General features: G+C 39.8%; 1 long non-coding RNA gene across 6 annotated transcripts; it reads right to left on the bottom strand.

The window, feature by feature from the left end:
• Positions 1-1871: 1871 nt before the first annotated feature.
• LOC129204386 (uncharacterized) lies at positions 1872-16774 on the bottom strand. 6 transcript variants are annotated; one of them, XR_008576356.1, is made up of 8 exons: positions 16638-16774; positions 15524-15926; positions 13958-14083; positions 12995-13047; positions 12361-12598; positions 11640-12137; positions 11337-11500; positions 1872-10815 (listed from the first exon to the last, which is right to left on the bottom strand). It is a non-coding gene; the product is annotated as an uncharacterized LOC129204386 (long non-coding RNA). The 6 variants fall into 6 exon arrangements; XR_008576355.1 differs by having other exon boundaries at positions 1872-11500; XR_008576357.1 differs by having other exon boundaries at positions 1872-11500; positions 11640-11800.
• Positions 16775-16807: the final 33 nt, after the last annotated feature.

The following is a 16807-nucleotide window of genomic DNA, read 5'->3' as shown; positions in this document are numbered from 1 at the left end:
AGGAAAAGTGATTACTTGCGACACAAAATTCCAGCATGCATTCCAATTGGTCAAACTGTTTCTATGGTTGCAGAGTGGTATCTAAAGATTCAGCAGAAAAAAACATGGCTTAAAGATGAGAAAAGAGCTATCTGTTGCGTCCCTTCACTAGATACGCTAGTCAAAAGTGGAGTTCCAGGCTGTGGAGGAGATACAGGCAGATAGTTTTGTTGCCGAATCCTTGAAAATAACTCCTCTCCCCAAATAAAACTTTTTCTGAAAGCCCTGCCAAGTCCGTATATGCTGCAGGTGGCAGCATATGTTGTTAGCTAGCAAAGCTTTTAAGTGTCACCAGAGATTTATGAGAATATAATGAGAATTATACGGGGGGGTGGGGGTGTAGGGGACTGAATTGCATTGTTTGGGAAGGTGACTTACCAGGATGCACCTAAATGTAAACTATGAAAACAAGAATAATATTTGATTTGGCTGTGTTCTGCAAGGACACGTAACCCCATAGCTTTTAGAGAAGCCATCACACAAAGCATTACTTAATTTACTGCTATGTTTTTCTCTGGTTTACCATTAGGAATAATATTGTCTTATTTTTTTTTCTGAGGTCTGCTAGCAGCAGAGTAGGAATACAAATTTTATAGGTGTAATATGAGAAAGTAATCTTAACTTTTCCTAGACATGCTTTTTTTACACATGCATCTCTTGCATGCTACAATAATATTTCTATTTCACTTTTTAATTTTACTTATAAAATTGCAGATCATTAGCAGCATCTCTAATTTCTGTAATACTTTCAGAGCTTGTCCTTAGTCCATTAAGGTTATACAAAGCCAATTGCACTGGAATAATGAGTACCAGAGTCTTGCTGACCTACAGGAGCTGGATGAGAGTTTTAACAGGGGCTGGGCAACCTCCATGGAAATCAAGTGTAGTTACCCATCTGGGCATTTGGGATCTAATGGTTATAGGGATGAGGAATGATTTTAGTGGAAGGAAAAGAACTGGGGAAGAGGCAGACCACTTGCTACATCAAAACATTGGGCACCATGTTGTAAACAGCCTTGAATTCAGAGAATCACAGAATAATTTAGATTGTAAGGGAATATTTTATCTTGTGCAGTCAAGCTTTGAATACTTCCAAGGCTGGAGATTCCACAACTTGGGCAACCTATTCCAGTGCTTAACTATCTTCATAGGAAAAGCAATTTCTTTGCAGCTAGGATAATTTCCTGTTGCAACTTGTGACTGCTACCCGTTGTTGTTCTGCTGCATGCCTCTGGGAAGAGTGACTCCATATTGCCTATGCCCAACCAAACGTCTCTCAGCATCACCAGAACATTAAAACTTATGGGAAAAAAAACTTGATTCCATCCATCTATGCTTTACTCCTTTGCTTGGAATGTCGTCCTTCCAATTCCTGTTCCTACTGGGAGCTAACTCTGCCATCTCATCTGTAAGATGTGACTGGAGAGATAAAGGTACTAAAATATAGCTTAAAAGACAAAGGCATCCTTCAACAGAATACAAAGATACAATTTAAGGATTATTCCTGCAATAGTAACACCATCATTCTTCCCGCCAGCTTGTGTATTTTCTCTGTATATACTTCGTACCAGGCAATGCATTCATCGTCTCCGGAAAGCAGCAGCCAGGGCTCTGGGTGGGAGAACAGGTAAACGAGTGAAGATCCAAGCAAAACTTATCCCTGTTTTTTCTCTGTGGTTTACCAATGGAAATAATATTGCCTTATTTTATTTAATGAACAGTAATGTAGAAAAATGATATGTAAGCTCACAGCTGCTCCTCTTCCCTTAGCAATTCCTCTGTAGTAACATTTTCTGGTAATAAGGTTACAGGATCCACGTTACAGTCAGAGCTCTTTATGAAAGGAATTGTTTCCATTTATTGCACATTTAAAAGATTGTAGTTGTAACTCATTTTCTAAGGCACCAAACTTTATGATATAAACAAGTCTGTTATAGATCAGACTGTGGAAGAACCAGTGAACCTGAGCCTGGGGGGCACCGTTATCCTCATCAAGGGAATGGAACGAGATAGACCCTCAAGTCCTGATCCTGACACTTAGATATTTGAGTATTTATTTACATAAATGGTCAGGTTTCCACCAACAGAAATGACCAAAAATATGCACAATTAGTTCTGAGGCTTCTGTAAATTTATCAGAAATAATGCCAGTTCAGTTAAGATTCTGTGGTTCACATTTTTTTTTGTCTGAGGGATGAAAAACACTGAAATATACTCTTCTATGACAGTGTGAAGTGGCACCCTGTGAAGATTTCCAAGTACCACGTGACCATGTGAGAACACTCTTATAGATTATCTTAATAAAGTCAATTAGTCTAACACCCCAGAGACTTCTTTTTAACAGACAGTGATATAGCATTATGCTATGTTATGCTACATCCTGAGTCAGTAAATAACAGTGAACTTTAAAAAGAGAAAAAAGATATGTTGCTTATAGACAAATACGATTTATTTCTGCACAACAGAGAAAGACGCGCGCATGAACACACACGATATTATCATTCTAGTATTAGTGTAATAGCTTAGATTTTGGGATCAGTCTAAGCTTGCTCAAGTGTGCTTAGCTACATTTGGAAAGACATAATATTCCTGTTCTTTCTTACAATCTCCTGAGAGAGATTGTGAAGTCTCTGGATCATCAACTTGCGCTGTCGGATGCTGGCTCTGTTGTGTGGGTCAGTTAGATCCCAGGTAAGTATAAGGGCATTTCACCTGCCTGTACCGAGGAAAGTAACTGCATATGAGATGAAAGTCAGCCTATTTAATGTGTACCATCAATAACTAGAAGGCAGTAATAGTTTATCTCTTTTCACTCTTCTTATTATAAATAAATTGGATCCTTATCCAGATTTGCCACACAGGGTAGATAACAAAAATTTTTATAATATTGCTTAGTGTTTAGAAAATATTTAATCATCACTGTAGAGTACAATTTGCATTATTCCCATTTTTCATGCCAACATGATTTGTGTGGCAGCCAATGTATGCTAATTAGAGAATTTCCCTAATTAATTTTTGTCAGTGTGTTGCCCTAACATGACTTAAAATGCACAGCTTAATGTATTAAATGTATTAAAATTGCTTCTACTTCCTATTGTATACCAGGGAGTAATTTGATATTATCAGCAAGTGTTTACAACAATCTTTAGATGCACATATTCTAATTAATGTGAGCATCCAACATGTTGGCCAAGGGATGAGTCACTCTTCACAATAGCTCTATAGGGAAGGAGATCAGAGTTGTGTATTCTTCTAAAGCAACAGCCAACAAGAATAAATTGTTTTCTTTTGTGTGAAGTGTATTTTGTGCTGCTTATTGCACGCCTAAAGGATGGATTACTGAACATGAAGTACAAAGACTGGGCATACACACTGCATGGGACAAGGCTGGCAGCTGCAATGGAGGGCTGGAGGGAGGGCTATTTGAAAACTTGGTTGATTAGGTTTTGTTGCTAAGCACAAAGCCTACTCTATGTGCATTTTTATCACTCAGGAACAAGGTACCAGCAGATGCCATCCTAGTTACCATGGTTTCCATTCAGCCACAGTGCCCTCTCAGAAAAGAAACTTTAGTTTTATATTGATTACATGTATTCCTTAGGTATCTTAAAAACAGAATTGCAACTTGAATATCTATGGACAGACAATCACTATTTGGTTCTTGAACACGATATGTACAGAGAGATGCCTTCTGTCAAAGAGCCATGAACCTTTTGAACATCGCAGGTTATGATGCACCATGACAGTGAATGGACTGTGCAATTCCAACTCGGCACCAGATGGTATTGTTGAATCGCTAGCGGGCGGTGATGGTCTGGGGGCCTGGAAGAGGCTGCTGAGAACCTTCAGCAGCCACCGCTGGCATCCTGCCCCGCTGCCAGCAGGGCACACTTCGCCACTGTGATGGTCAGGGTGGGCAAAAAAGATCCACAGTGTGAGGGCAGTCCCCTCTCAAAAGTAGTCGTCGCTTGTATGCCCATAAGAGAAGACCGAAGGCATTCTGAACACTGTTTATTCTGAAGGTGTCAGGCTAGATCAACAGCTTCTGACCTCTGCACCTTTCAACAGCTCCAGAAAGTGCAATGCACAGTGACTCACACTCTAGCAAGGTCCCTTGTGGTCCTCAGCTATATTTAAATCACACAACGTACAGTGTGAAACTTTCCTAGGAGAATCTACAGTAATTTAGTTTAGGTGATACAGAATACACACAAAGCAGCAAAATATGAAAGGGATGAATGCTCTCAGAGCAATAGCCAATGTTCTCGATTTTTTCTGAATTTTCACGTTTTCTCAGCACGTGAAGAACAAAGATAACAGAAGCTGGCTTTTAGGTAGCAAATTGCATGTGAAATGACATATAAAATATGCTAAGACAGATGGGATAATATCTCATTTTTAAATGTGTCTGTTGAAACAACCAAGAGTGAAATAATTAGTAGTACAAAAGTTAATTTCAGTAGGCTTCAGAGTCAGATCACAATCACTGAACAAACCTCTTAATGATTTTCTGACCCATCACCATTTCCAACATCCTACATATCCTAGAATACTTGTGAAATGAGGCTCCAGTTACACTTTTCACTAGAAAACTGCAAGGAAAGACACTCTCTACCCTAGTCGTCCTTCTTTTCCCCACCTCTATAGCTGATTAGAGCTGTGGTAAATCTGTAGTAAATAACCGTTGGAAAATGTTGACAAGTTAATTGGGCTCATAACTGCGAAGGCAATGAGACATTTCTGCAACTATTTAGATCAGCTTTGTCAGAAGTAAGTCAGTTACAATGGTGACACATTTAATTCTACAAAGAACACATGGAGAATAAATCAACTTTCAGTCTTGAATTACAGTGCAGGAGGGATAATTACCATAGCAGAACATGTACTTAGAAACAAAAACCTTTTGTAGTGCACAAACACCTGGAACAGAATCACACTGAAAATTAATGTGGAGTATTCAAAAAATACAAAATAGGAATATTGAATAAAACAGTTATACCATTTTGAGCTATGAGAGTTCACTTTCTCAGCAGAATGGAGAAGTGCAGCTTTGAACAGACTTCCAAAGCATACTGAGGTGATGCTGATGGTTCACTAGGCATCCATTTGTTCCCCAAAACCAATGAGCAATTGTAGAGCTGCTTGCATCTATTTATTCCACAGTCCCCATATGCCTGCTAGGTGGCTTACATGGATGTGCAGTCTGGATGGCCCGCTGCAGTTAGAAATGTACATAAATCAGAGCCACTTACAATAATTAGAAGTTGTATCAAAAACCTTAGGTGAGCTTTGAGATCTGGACTGATAGAACTGAGCTGTTTTATATAACTGCCCTGCACCGAATTTTGCCAATTTTGTGTTCAGCTATGTACCAACTGGCAATTTCTTCTTCTTGCAATGTACGTTCACACACATTATAAACCTGTACCTGGTTTAAAACCTAGGAATAGTATATAGTGTGTTCATTAAAATGTATATGACATTTCAAGTCTATCTAGGTAAAATAAACCTGGGCAGCTGATGCGATGAATTACTGAGTTTTACAAAATTTTACCTGTTATTAAAGCTTGGTTTCCCTGTTCAGCATACCACTGAATGTCCCATTAATCAAGAGTACTTTAGAATGAAGGACATATATTTGAAAAAAAATAACATCTTCACTTTGGAGTCACCTAATCTGTATGAGTTTGTTGGAGCTTTCTTGGAATGCAGAGTGAGGCTATAACACAATCTAAATTATTTCTCATCTACAACAAGCAAAGAGGTAGGAATTACAATATTATCAGCCCCAAGCACAGAAGAGTCTTGTCCCAGTTGCTAAGATCCATATTATTGCCCTCAAGCATCAGGGAATTTTAAAAGAAATATGGGGTTCATGGGGTTTATTTGATTTACAATTATTGAATCTTTGCTGCAGACTTTTAATCTTTTCTCTACAATCATAAGGCTTAGAAATTTCCATTAAAAAAAGAAGGAAATAAAGCTTTTCATCCACTAGCAGGACTGAAGGAATTAAAACTTCTTGAGAGAAAAAAAAAGGTAATGTATTTTTTCCTCTCAGAGAGAAAAATAGATGAGTTCATGTAAAATCCATGATATCTTAATCAGATACTGAGCATTGGTTTGGAGGAAGGTTTTCCAGCTATAGTTAGACATTTTCTTCAACATTTGTTTCATCATTTTCTCAAAAAAGGAAAACAGACAGTAGGTCATATATTCTGTCTATAGATGGAATTATACCCCAGGTATCCAGAAACTACACTGCTGATACAGCATACAATGTATTATTGTTGACAGAGAATAATTACAATTTTTCTACTCGAGAAGAGATTGCTTTTTAGAGATCCATGAAATAATCCCATATACCATCTGTATACCACTTTGGATTACCGCTAAATAAAAGTATTATACAAATCTGTAGTGGTGGTGTTTGTTAGGAAAAGCCCTCAGTAGATTACCAAAGGAGTTGTTTAAACTAACTGATATTTATTTCCTCTGAGTTATTCCAGAGCAAATTACGTCTTTCAATAGTTATGGGTATTCTGAGTTCTTCCTTTATCCTATTTCCATACTTTATATAATCTTAAACATCACCACTGTGATCTAAAATACAGTGATGCAATGCTTCCCTAAATTCCTACTACTTTAAAATAGAAAACGAGCTTTAGGGAAAAAAACCAAACCCACTATTGATCAAACAATTTCAAGTGAGAGACAATCCTGCATAATCCTTAGAAAATCACCCCAGTGATTTACTACCTTCGTGGCTCAAGACTGAGCTCTACTTTTAGACTGGCAGTTTGTGGCAAGCTTTCAACCATTTATTGCCTCTTCTTTAACCAATGTTTATGGTACTGAAAACCAACCATATTGCCCATGAAGATACTTACAAACTGTGATTTAGTAATATGACAATGTCATCTCTATAATGCATATACAAACAAATGCACACAGTATTGGTCTAGCAACTGTTGAAGGCGAGGCAATACCTTTAGACCTACAATTGTCAGGAAAATGACAGGCCTACTCAAAATATCAACTATTCCAAAAGAGTTGCTCACAGTAGCTCTAACACAAATCCTGCCCTGTTCCTTCTGTTGCGGAAAAAACTACCCTGGAGGCTAGAGAAGTCGTTTTGTTTTCGCACCCTGCAGACTGTTCTGAGACCCGCTGTATCTGTTAAGTACACTGATGTTATCATGTCAAGCTGTGACTGAAACATTTTCTATTAAGGCTGGAGCTAACACTATGATATAATGGATCTTTTCCATTTCTAGCTTCTGTATGTGTCCCTGCAGGCTGGAACTTTGCAATGAGAGCACGAAAATGGCAAACAGCCTTTGAGGAATGCGTAGCTTCTGTGCATTGTCAGTCCCGCAAGCCAGTCCTTCTTTTAATGTATAATTAAATTGTGGAACTCATTGCCATGAGATGCTATGGAGGTCAAAAGCATAAGTGGATTAAAAAAAGTAGTAAAAAAACCCCTCAACAACAATGAAGTGAAAGTCCACGTGTAGCCATTAAACACAGCAGTCAGGATGTAACATCTAGGAAGAATAATTTAGGAAGTTCACAAGTCACTGACTGCTGGAAACCAGACGTAATTATTTGGTACATGGCCTGTTTCTTATCCTGGTCCTGTAGGCATCTGCTGATCAACCTTAAGAATACGCTGGGCTAAAACATGTCAGCACAAGTGCCATGCTAAAGCTGTGTGGTAATTTTGTGGTTGATTCGCTAGCCTTGAGACGTTCATTGGTCAAGGCGTCAAACACCCCTCCACCAACATTTCAGCACTTGCAAGGACCAGCAGTGTGGTACAGAGGCATCCAAACAGGCCAAGAAGAAACAGGCCTCAGGGCAGTATGAAAGGAAGTGTGGCAGTTTTTGAGTTGGACCCACAAGTCCATCTTGTCTGTTTTTTCCTGCCATCTATCAAGCATTTCTCCATGTGCCATGGGAGAACATTCAAGAATGCATAAATCTGGAAGTATTTTCAACCTGTCCAGAAATGTTGCAAGCTTAATATTTCAAGGGTTCTCACTGTGCAAAGACTATCATTCAGATGGTAGCAGAAATAACTGGTTGCATAGATATAGCTACTGGGCTGCGTCAGATATTCACCACAGAAATGGCAGAAGCTGTCACTGCCCTTTCTTTCAGAGTTCACCTGCCTCTGGAGTTCAGCTTGTTGAACAGTCTCTGTGGGTACTCCTAATCTACTTCTGCACAAAGTCAGCTGGCGTCGTTTAATCTATTGCTTAATGTATTTTGAGCTAATCTTGGCTGACCTTTTGCCGAAGCAAATAAGAAACACTTGTATGAGCCTTTCTGCCGGCTCAGCTCGGATGACAGTGCCCTCCAGCAGAAAAGCAGCCATGTCTAAAACTTCCACAGATGCTTTCATGGAAGTTATTTAATGCAACTCCACAGCTCAGTAAGAGCTCACTCCCTGCACAGGCAGGGTATAACAGAGCAGATGTGGATTTTCTCCTTTTAATCCCTAAAACAGAGCTGTAGCTATGTCTCCACATAGACAGTAGGATGCTCAGACTGTAGAATACAGGGGTTTTTTTGTCTGTTCTGCACAAGAAAGACAGACTACAGGTTGTCTTACAGCCTTCTGATTAAATTGGCAGAGCTAGAAATCACAGATGTCATCTTTGTTCTGAAAAGAGTTCATCCCACCGTGACTTCTGCTGAAAAGCTGTTCCAGAACCTGATTTTTCTGATGATTAGAAATGTTCTAAATTTCAAGCCCAAATTTATTCATAGTTCTTCTCCTTCTTTGGTGATTGCCATCTCACTGCCTGTGTATTTATAGGCATCAATCATAATATTAGAAAGGACTTTATATAGAGCAATCAGGAGAAATAAGCTTCGGTAAACATGATCTGAAATTGAAAAAAGGATGGTTTTATTTTTCCAAGTTGGTGGGTTAAAATACATCTTTGCTGTAACGACCTCCTTGCATGGGGGAAAAAAAAAAAAATCAGAGCTGGCGTCAGCTGGTCTACTTGAAGACAAAAAGGGAAAGGAGTATGCTGATTGTTAGCAAAAGGTTGATTCTTCAAACATGTTTACTTTTAATAACACAAGAGGTGCTTTAAAGGGACATGGAGCTTTCACATTAACAATCCTTTTCTCCCCAGTAATCAACATTACTAAGAACAGAATAAGGTCAAATTGCTCATTTTTAAATGGATATTTTACTTATTCTTTGGATATTTTACAACCCTCCCCCTTAAAAAAAACAACAGGTAGCACCTTCTTTTATTTGCTAGAAAACTGAATAAAAATGTCTGGATTTTTAAAATAAAAAACTAAAATAGCAAAGAGCCTTATAAAAGAATAGTGTGCTGTCCATTTGTGTGACTGCCTTTACAGGTGCCCTACATTGTTGTTTCATGTGGATACTGAATAGACAAGAACAAATGTGCCAAGCAAAATGTAACACGCAAAACGTCTGATCACTAGGAAGCCATTACTTCTCTAAGTAAAATGGATAAGAAAAAAATTCGTTCTTCAGCCTGTATCTGTTTGAACTCTAGTGCAAGGCCTTCAAATCAAAGGGTACACCTACAAGGGGTATATGTACACATACACACACAAACAGCTCAATGTCATAAAGTCTCTGATAACAACCTCCTAACTGTTCACTTTTGGCATTTGTGTATCTAAAAAGTAGAAATGAAATTAGAAAAGAAATAAAAACCTGCAAAGATCACAATGATGATTAAGGAGCACCCATTCCCTTCCTCCTTATCTAGTCAGCATGCAGATCACCAGCCACAAAGGAAGAAGCTGACTTTTCTATTGCAGGACTCAGGTACTGCTCCAAAGGTAACTCTAATTTGCTGCTGCTGTCTTCCTATCTAGGATCTGTATCTACAGTGTTTTCACCTCATCTACCTCATAACAAAAATATGTTTGAGCTTATTTAAATAAGAATTCCACTTTGCTCAAAGTAGAGCTGTTCCTTTGGAAGACCTACAACACTGGGACCAATAGACATATTCATACATTATACAAGAAATTATAAAAGTAATCATTCACAGGATTCAGAATGAAATTCTGAACCTGTATAGGTTACCATCACTTCTAAAAATTAACAACACTATTTAATTGGCTAAATGAGTTGGCTTTCTCTGAAGCACACAGATTATCACATAGTATCGCCAGATCTAACGACCAGATACAACTCAGAACAGAAATGTTAGAGTTATTGAGACTGAAGCTCTGTGAAATCACTGGGTCAATTTGTAGTAGCATTCAAACAAAAGGCAAGAAAGGTGTTTGGCAACATCTGAAATAGTAGCGAGAGAGAATAATTTTGCCTCAACTCTAGTGTAACTCTATTGTATCCACATTTTGAATGCTCTATATATTTCTGGTCTTGCTATCTGGAAAAGTACATGGTAGAGTTAAGGAAGATGCAGAGAAGACAACTGAAATCATTAAAGGGATTAAAGGCAGTGGCTGCCTTATGAGATCAGACTAAAAAATATGAAACTTTTCCACTAGGAGAGTGCTATGGTGAGACTCGTTCAAGGTTTACGAAATAAAGGTGGCTGAAAATATGAATATGGAACCATATGGATCTGTTGGAGCAAGTCCTGGACATGTTGGAGTGAGTCCAGAGGAGGGCCAGGAAGATGATCCGAGGGCTGGAGCACCTCTCCTATGAAGACAGGCTGAGAGAGTTGGGTTGGTTCAGCCTGGAGAAGAGAAGGCTCCAGGGAGACCTTATAGCAGCCTTCTAGTACCTAAAGGGGCCTACAGGAAAGCTGGAGAGGGACTGGTTACAAGGGCATGTAGTGATAGCACAAGGGGTAATGGGTTTAAACTAAAAGAGGGCCGATTTAGATTAGAAGAAAATCTTCCCTGTGAGAGCGGTGAGGCACTGGAAGAGGTTGCCCAGAGAAGTTGTGGATGCCCCATCCCTGGAAGTGTTCAAGGCCAGGTTGGATGGGGCTTTGAGCAACCTGGTCTAGTGGAGGGTGTCCCTGCCTGCAGCAGGGGGTGTGGAACTAGATGACCTTTGAGGTCCCTTCCAACCCAAACCACTCTGTGATTCTATGACTTTTCATCAAATTGCAGGGTTTGGCTCATTTGGTGAAGTTAGTTTAAAAGATAAAAAGAACACATTACTTTACACAGTGGGTAGTGAATTTCTGGACTTGCTGCCAAAAGATGTTGTGGAAGCAGATCCCAACAGGAGGTTCAAACAGGAATTGGAGAAGTTCATGGACAATAGGTCCAAAAATGGATAGCGAAAGGACTAGGCAAGGATTTACCTTCCTAACAGCCATGGAAGCCAGCGGAATACAAGGAAGAAGGCCTGAAGAAGGTGGCAGAGCTTGTGTGCATTCTGTAAATTGTTTCTCCTGCTGTTTCCATTTGCTTTTCTGTTTAAGTATGTATTAGCAAAATCTTGAAGCCCCCATAGGGAGGAAGAGAGCTAAAGGTAAGGAAAACAAGGAGGAAAAAATTAACTACAATGAACAACAAATGAAAGAAAGGGAAGAGTTACAGGATTGAAAATACACAGATGGGAACTGGAGGAGGGCATGACGCAGACAAACCCTGACATGACCTACACTTCATAAAGGTTAATCGAGGAGCAGGTGGATGCTGCCCAGTGATGCTCTGCCTGGAGATGTGAGAGGATGATGGAATGGACACAGGTCCCACAGTCACCAGGATCCCCCCCATCAAGCTTCCTTCTTCTGGTGACGTGAATAACCAGCAGGGACAGGGCCTGGAAGACATCAAGGAGGAGGCCCCTGCAGCTTGGAAGGGCCTTGGTTAGGGACTGTATAAATCAAAAGTTGAGAGAAAACAGTGCAGCCAGAACTTCAGTGAGAATTTCTGGAGGAGAGACTGTAGCCTGCCTCATTTGATGTACACTCAAAGTACCTGATGTGTGCCAGGGTCTCTTGTCACTGTCAGAAAAAAAAAAAAAAAGATCCCCAGTCTGATCCAGTGGGGCATTTCCTGTGTTCACGTATGTTCTTAGACATCTTCTTTCTCTCTGAAGAGTATGAGTTGTAAAAGTCTCCACAGGTGAATGTCACTGTTCAATTACTAGTGCTGTTCTAAAAATAGTAAGGCATATTTAGGACAACGGGAACTTAAAAAGAATTTGAAAAATTAGCTAATCCCATGTGTAATTAAAATAGAGTAGTAGCTTTTTTTAAAGAGACAACTGAAAATTATGTGCAACACCACAGTAAAATGTTTATATTCTTATTAAACCCATTGAACACAACATGTTTTAAACTCTCTATTTCATGTTCATTCTTTGCTGAAGTTACTTACCAATTCAGAGAAGGGGATTCCAACACAGAAATTTCCCCGTTATAAATTGTTTGCCTTAATTTAATGCTCTCTTTCAGTGATAAGTGACATTTTCTTCATGGCGATGTGGATGGCCCAGAGATGCAACAGAGCTGTGGTTTATCTTGCTTCAAAGGCAAACTGTAGCAACTGAAGTAGCAAATGGCCTTTGAGAGGAAGGTGAATTTATAAGGTTTGTTGACCATCTTTTTTATTTTTGCTATGAGAAATAAAAGAGGAATTACTTCAATAGCAGTCAGATGGCCAAAAAAGAAGACAGGAGACACTGAATGTATGGCAATACCTGAAATTACATAATAAATGATCTTATATTTGCATGGCAATGACACAAATTTTGCTCAAATGCTTTCTCTTTCTCTCTCTTCTCAGAATAAAACCAGGATAGAAAACAAAAGTACTGAAGCTGTGAGGAAATGACTAGTTGGTATTTGCTCCACTGCAAAAGCAGCACTAGAGGACCTCATTTTTCTAGAGAGAAGTGTGAAAGCATTTTCATTTCAAACTCAGCTCCAGTTCACAAGCCTTCTGCATCAATTCTCAGATAAATTTCCATTTCAAAATAGCAGTCTGTTTTTTCACTATAATTCTTACTCACACAGTCTTTCTTCACTCACTCCAGTTACTGTGGTGAGCTTGCTTGCATTCCACCTGTGGGCAGAACAAAATACTTCTGTAACTTCAAACACATGAATAACCCCACCAACGTCAGACCTTGGTACTCTCCCTTCATTGTTACATTATGTTGTGTTTTTTCATGCCTTCGAATTCATTCTCTTACAAAGAAAAAGCAGGCAAAAAGGATGATAAGGGTCTTTTGGGTTTTTTTAAATGTTGGATACACCAGAAAGCACATTTTGAAGTCTTCCTTTTCTTCAGGCACAGAGTTGAGAGGCAGCCTTGAAACTCAAGATTCTTTTGGTGTTATATACAACAAACTGCTTAATAAAATAAGCACAAACATAAAATCTCTCAACATCTGAATAACATCTAACTGCATCGAAAAAGCAGACTCTTCCTTTTGGGAAAGTCTTCCCTGCTACCCCCGCCTCAATGTTACTCTTCAGCCTGTTCTGTAAGAAAAAAAATCTGTAAGGCTGGATTTTAGTAAAAACTGAAGAGCAATCATGTTATGTCCTGATTTCCCTTCAAACAATAACAGTTTCACAAAAAGGTCTGACCATTTACTCGGAATTTTCACATACTATATTGAAAATCATCACTGAAGAGAATTAAATATCATAAATATGAATAGAATAATCAGGAAAAGTCTAAATAATGCTGAAATGCTCATGTAGGATGCTCTCAATTGACTGTTTCAAGAATTCTGACAGTTGCACACAAAGTGAATTAGCATAAGCATTATGTTACTTATATTGTAATAATAATAATAACAATTTAATGTAATCAGAGCAGTCATGAAGTGATGAGTCATTGCTCTAGGAAAATGACCAAGGAGTCTGGAAAAGGCTAATGAATACTGTCATCAACAAAGATTCCCTGCCCTTAGTATTCTCTCTGGAATTAATGTTATAATAATAGACAGAAAGAGACACTCCACCTTCAAGGCCTTGTTTGCATTGAGGCATTACTTAAACCAGATCAATTCTACCTTACTGGACTTAGCACAGGTTGGAGCAGTAAAGCATACCGGCAATCACCAAGTTGACCACTGTGTTGTCCAAGCCTGGAAAACAAACCAAAAAAGGTTAGCGCTTCATTCAGCATTGCTGTTCCACATCACAGGGAGAAGCACGTACATTACTGCTACTACAAGACAGGGGGGAGTTCTGGAAAAAAAAAAAAGCACAGTTCACATCTGCTAATTAAATTTAGACTCCTTGTGGAACCTGCTTCTGGGGTGATGTAATTCAGAGGATCCTTGTTTGTACAATAGAATTTTCTCCTAACTTCTTCCTGCCCAAGACCTTTTTCCCCTGCTTTTTTGGGTCTGAATGACTAAGCTTTTCTGCAGTCTTTTCTCAAGAAAACCTTTCTTCTTCTGTCCAAGGAACAGTTGGAATAACTAGCCCTTTGTATTTTAAGTTATTCATTAAAGTTAAATGGCTTTCTCTTCAAGCTTGTCCTAGGGCAACTATTATAAAGTTAACCTTTCTATAGCTGTGAATCCAGATAAGTTGCTCAATTTTCTCTTCAGCCAGCCAGACACAAATACGTATGAATATGCCTTTGCTATGGTTCATAGTTGTTGCCTCGATATCTATTCTGATTTCCCAAAGCAGCACTGAACATCAAGGGGAAAAAGGTCACAAGCCACCAAAGGCAGTTTCAGAAGGGCAGAGAGAACCTTATCATTTGGGTTTTTTTCGTAAGACAGACAGTGATCCTCAATACAGTGTCCCAGATACAGCCAGATTATTGTACTTATTAATGAGGTAAGGAAAAAAAACCACCAAACCAGTCAGTTCCCTACAGAGCAATCCTGCTTAGCAGAGTCTCTACCCCTGCCACATATCCCCACAGATCACCAGCCCTGCTCAGCCTGGCTGCTTCTTCAGCCTTATGACAACTCTCCCAAGTCTGGGGTGCTCCTTGGCAACCTCATCTAGAAAGCAGGGTCCTTTCTGCTTTAGTTTCTCTTTTCGAATTACACTCTCTGTTTTCCTAAAGCTCCTTTCCAAAACAAAGGAGATGTGAAACTCATACCTAAAATTGAGGGACATTTACACAAATCCATTGGGTAGATTGAGAATCAAACAACTTCTTGTATCCACCACTATTTGTAGTTCCTTGCTTTGGCAGTAAGAACCAGACATTGTTAGGTTTAATTACTAAAATAATCCTATAGTGGTTTTTTTTTTTTTTCCAAATGTGTTGTTGCCTCTTCCACAAGATGGAGTGCAGTGATAATATCTGAGGATTTTCAAATTGAACCAATATATCATGTCTCCCCTATGCTAGAAAAAGCCTTTAAAGAGTTTAGCCAGCCACAGCAAAACAAATCAGAAGCCCCAGTGGAGCAGTTTCTCACTGGTTAGTTATGCTTATTTCAGATGGGAGGAGTTCAGAATGCATCCCAGCAAACAAATAGAGCCCACTGGGTTTTTTTCTTTCTATGCTCAAAGTGAGCAGTAAAACTTAACAGCAAAAAAGTGCTCACACTCACTTGTTAAAGAAGATGTAAGAATAAAGAAATAATTTTCCTTGGTCAAGAATTTTTACAGCAGCCAGAAAGAATTGCTTCCTCCTTGGATTGGATTTGCCTTGCAGTTCTCAACCATAGCCTTGTGGTTGCAGGGCAAGCTGAACTCAGTCGGGAGTTGTACTTCTCAAAAGTCAAAGCAGTATCAGTGGATGTAGCTGCTAACATTCTGCTGGCATCCCATCAGCTTCACGCTTAAGAGATCCATTTGGGAGAACGAGAAGCTTCCTTTTTCTCTTCTCATGTTCTGAGTTCACTGTGAACAGTTGTGATCTGATGTGGAGACCCATTAGCTAGCAATCAGGTAAATGCAGTTTGAATAGGAAAAGGGATTGTGAAAGGCTCTTCCTGGTTCAGGCATCAAGTTCTGTAATGCAATATAGAGTCTTCATATCAATTTACAACCTTATAAACCTGTTTAACATGATACAGTGAGTCTTGCCAAATAAAACATATTTTAATTATAAAAATCAAACTAATAGCTGAAACCACAATAAGCTACCCTGAACCACGTAGACTTTGGCCTGTAATTACTAGCTATTGCCTTGCACTTCTCAGCATCAGTAGTCACGATACCCCAGTTTGGAGTTGATACGGCTGCCAATACACACACTGTGTGACCTTAGCTTTGCAACTACAACTTGTTTGGCAAATCTTCCTCCTCACAGAGTTAGCTATGTGGGCAATGAGGAGACATACAGGCTTGTCTTAGTCCTTAAAAATCAACCGGCACAACTCAATATATTGAGACAGTAACTCTTACAGATATTTTCTATTATTTCTCCCTTTATGTACAAAAGGACTGCAATACCACCAAGCACGCATCACATTTACATCCCTGCCTGGCAGGAAGCTAGGAGCTCCTCTGCGTTTGTTAATCCTGCTTTCAGCACCTCTTTTACCTGGATTTTTAAAAAAGGCGACTCCTACTTTACAGGAACAGCCTGCTCGACGCTTGGCGGTGAGAAATGAACCGGGACCTTGCAGAGCAGCTAAGGCCAGCCTAAGCCGCCCCTCCGCTCGCAGGTGCGGGGCACAAGGCTGGGAAAACAACCACCCACCTACCCTCCCTCCATACCTGGAGAGGGCTCCGCCGAAAAACGCCCACCGCCACCGGGGCCGCGAGAGCCCTTCGGCCGGTGTGCGCGCGCGCCCCCGGGAGGCGGAGCCGCGGCGGGGGCGGGGCTCGGCGGCGCTGCAGCGAGCGGGACGGGCGGCCGCGGGGAGAGGCTGCCGGCAGGCAGGCAG

This window comes from Grus americana, chromosome 3, assembly GCF_028858705.1.
Source record: "Grus americana isolate bGruAme1 chromosome 3, bGruAme1.mat, whole genome shotgun sequence".
NCBI classification, from domain to species: Eukaryota; Metazoa; Chordata; class Aves; order Gruiformes; family Gruidae; genus Grus; species Grus americana.
Note: the sequence above shows the minus strand (reverse complement) of the source record. Positions and strands in the feature narration are given on the sequence as shown.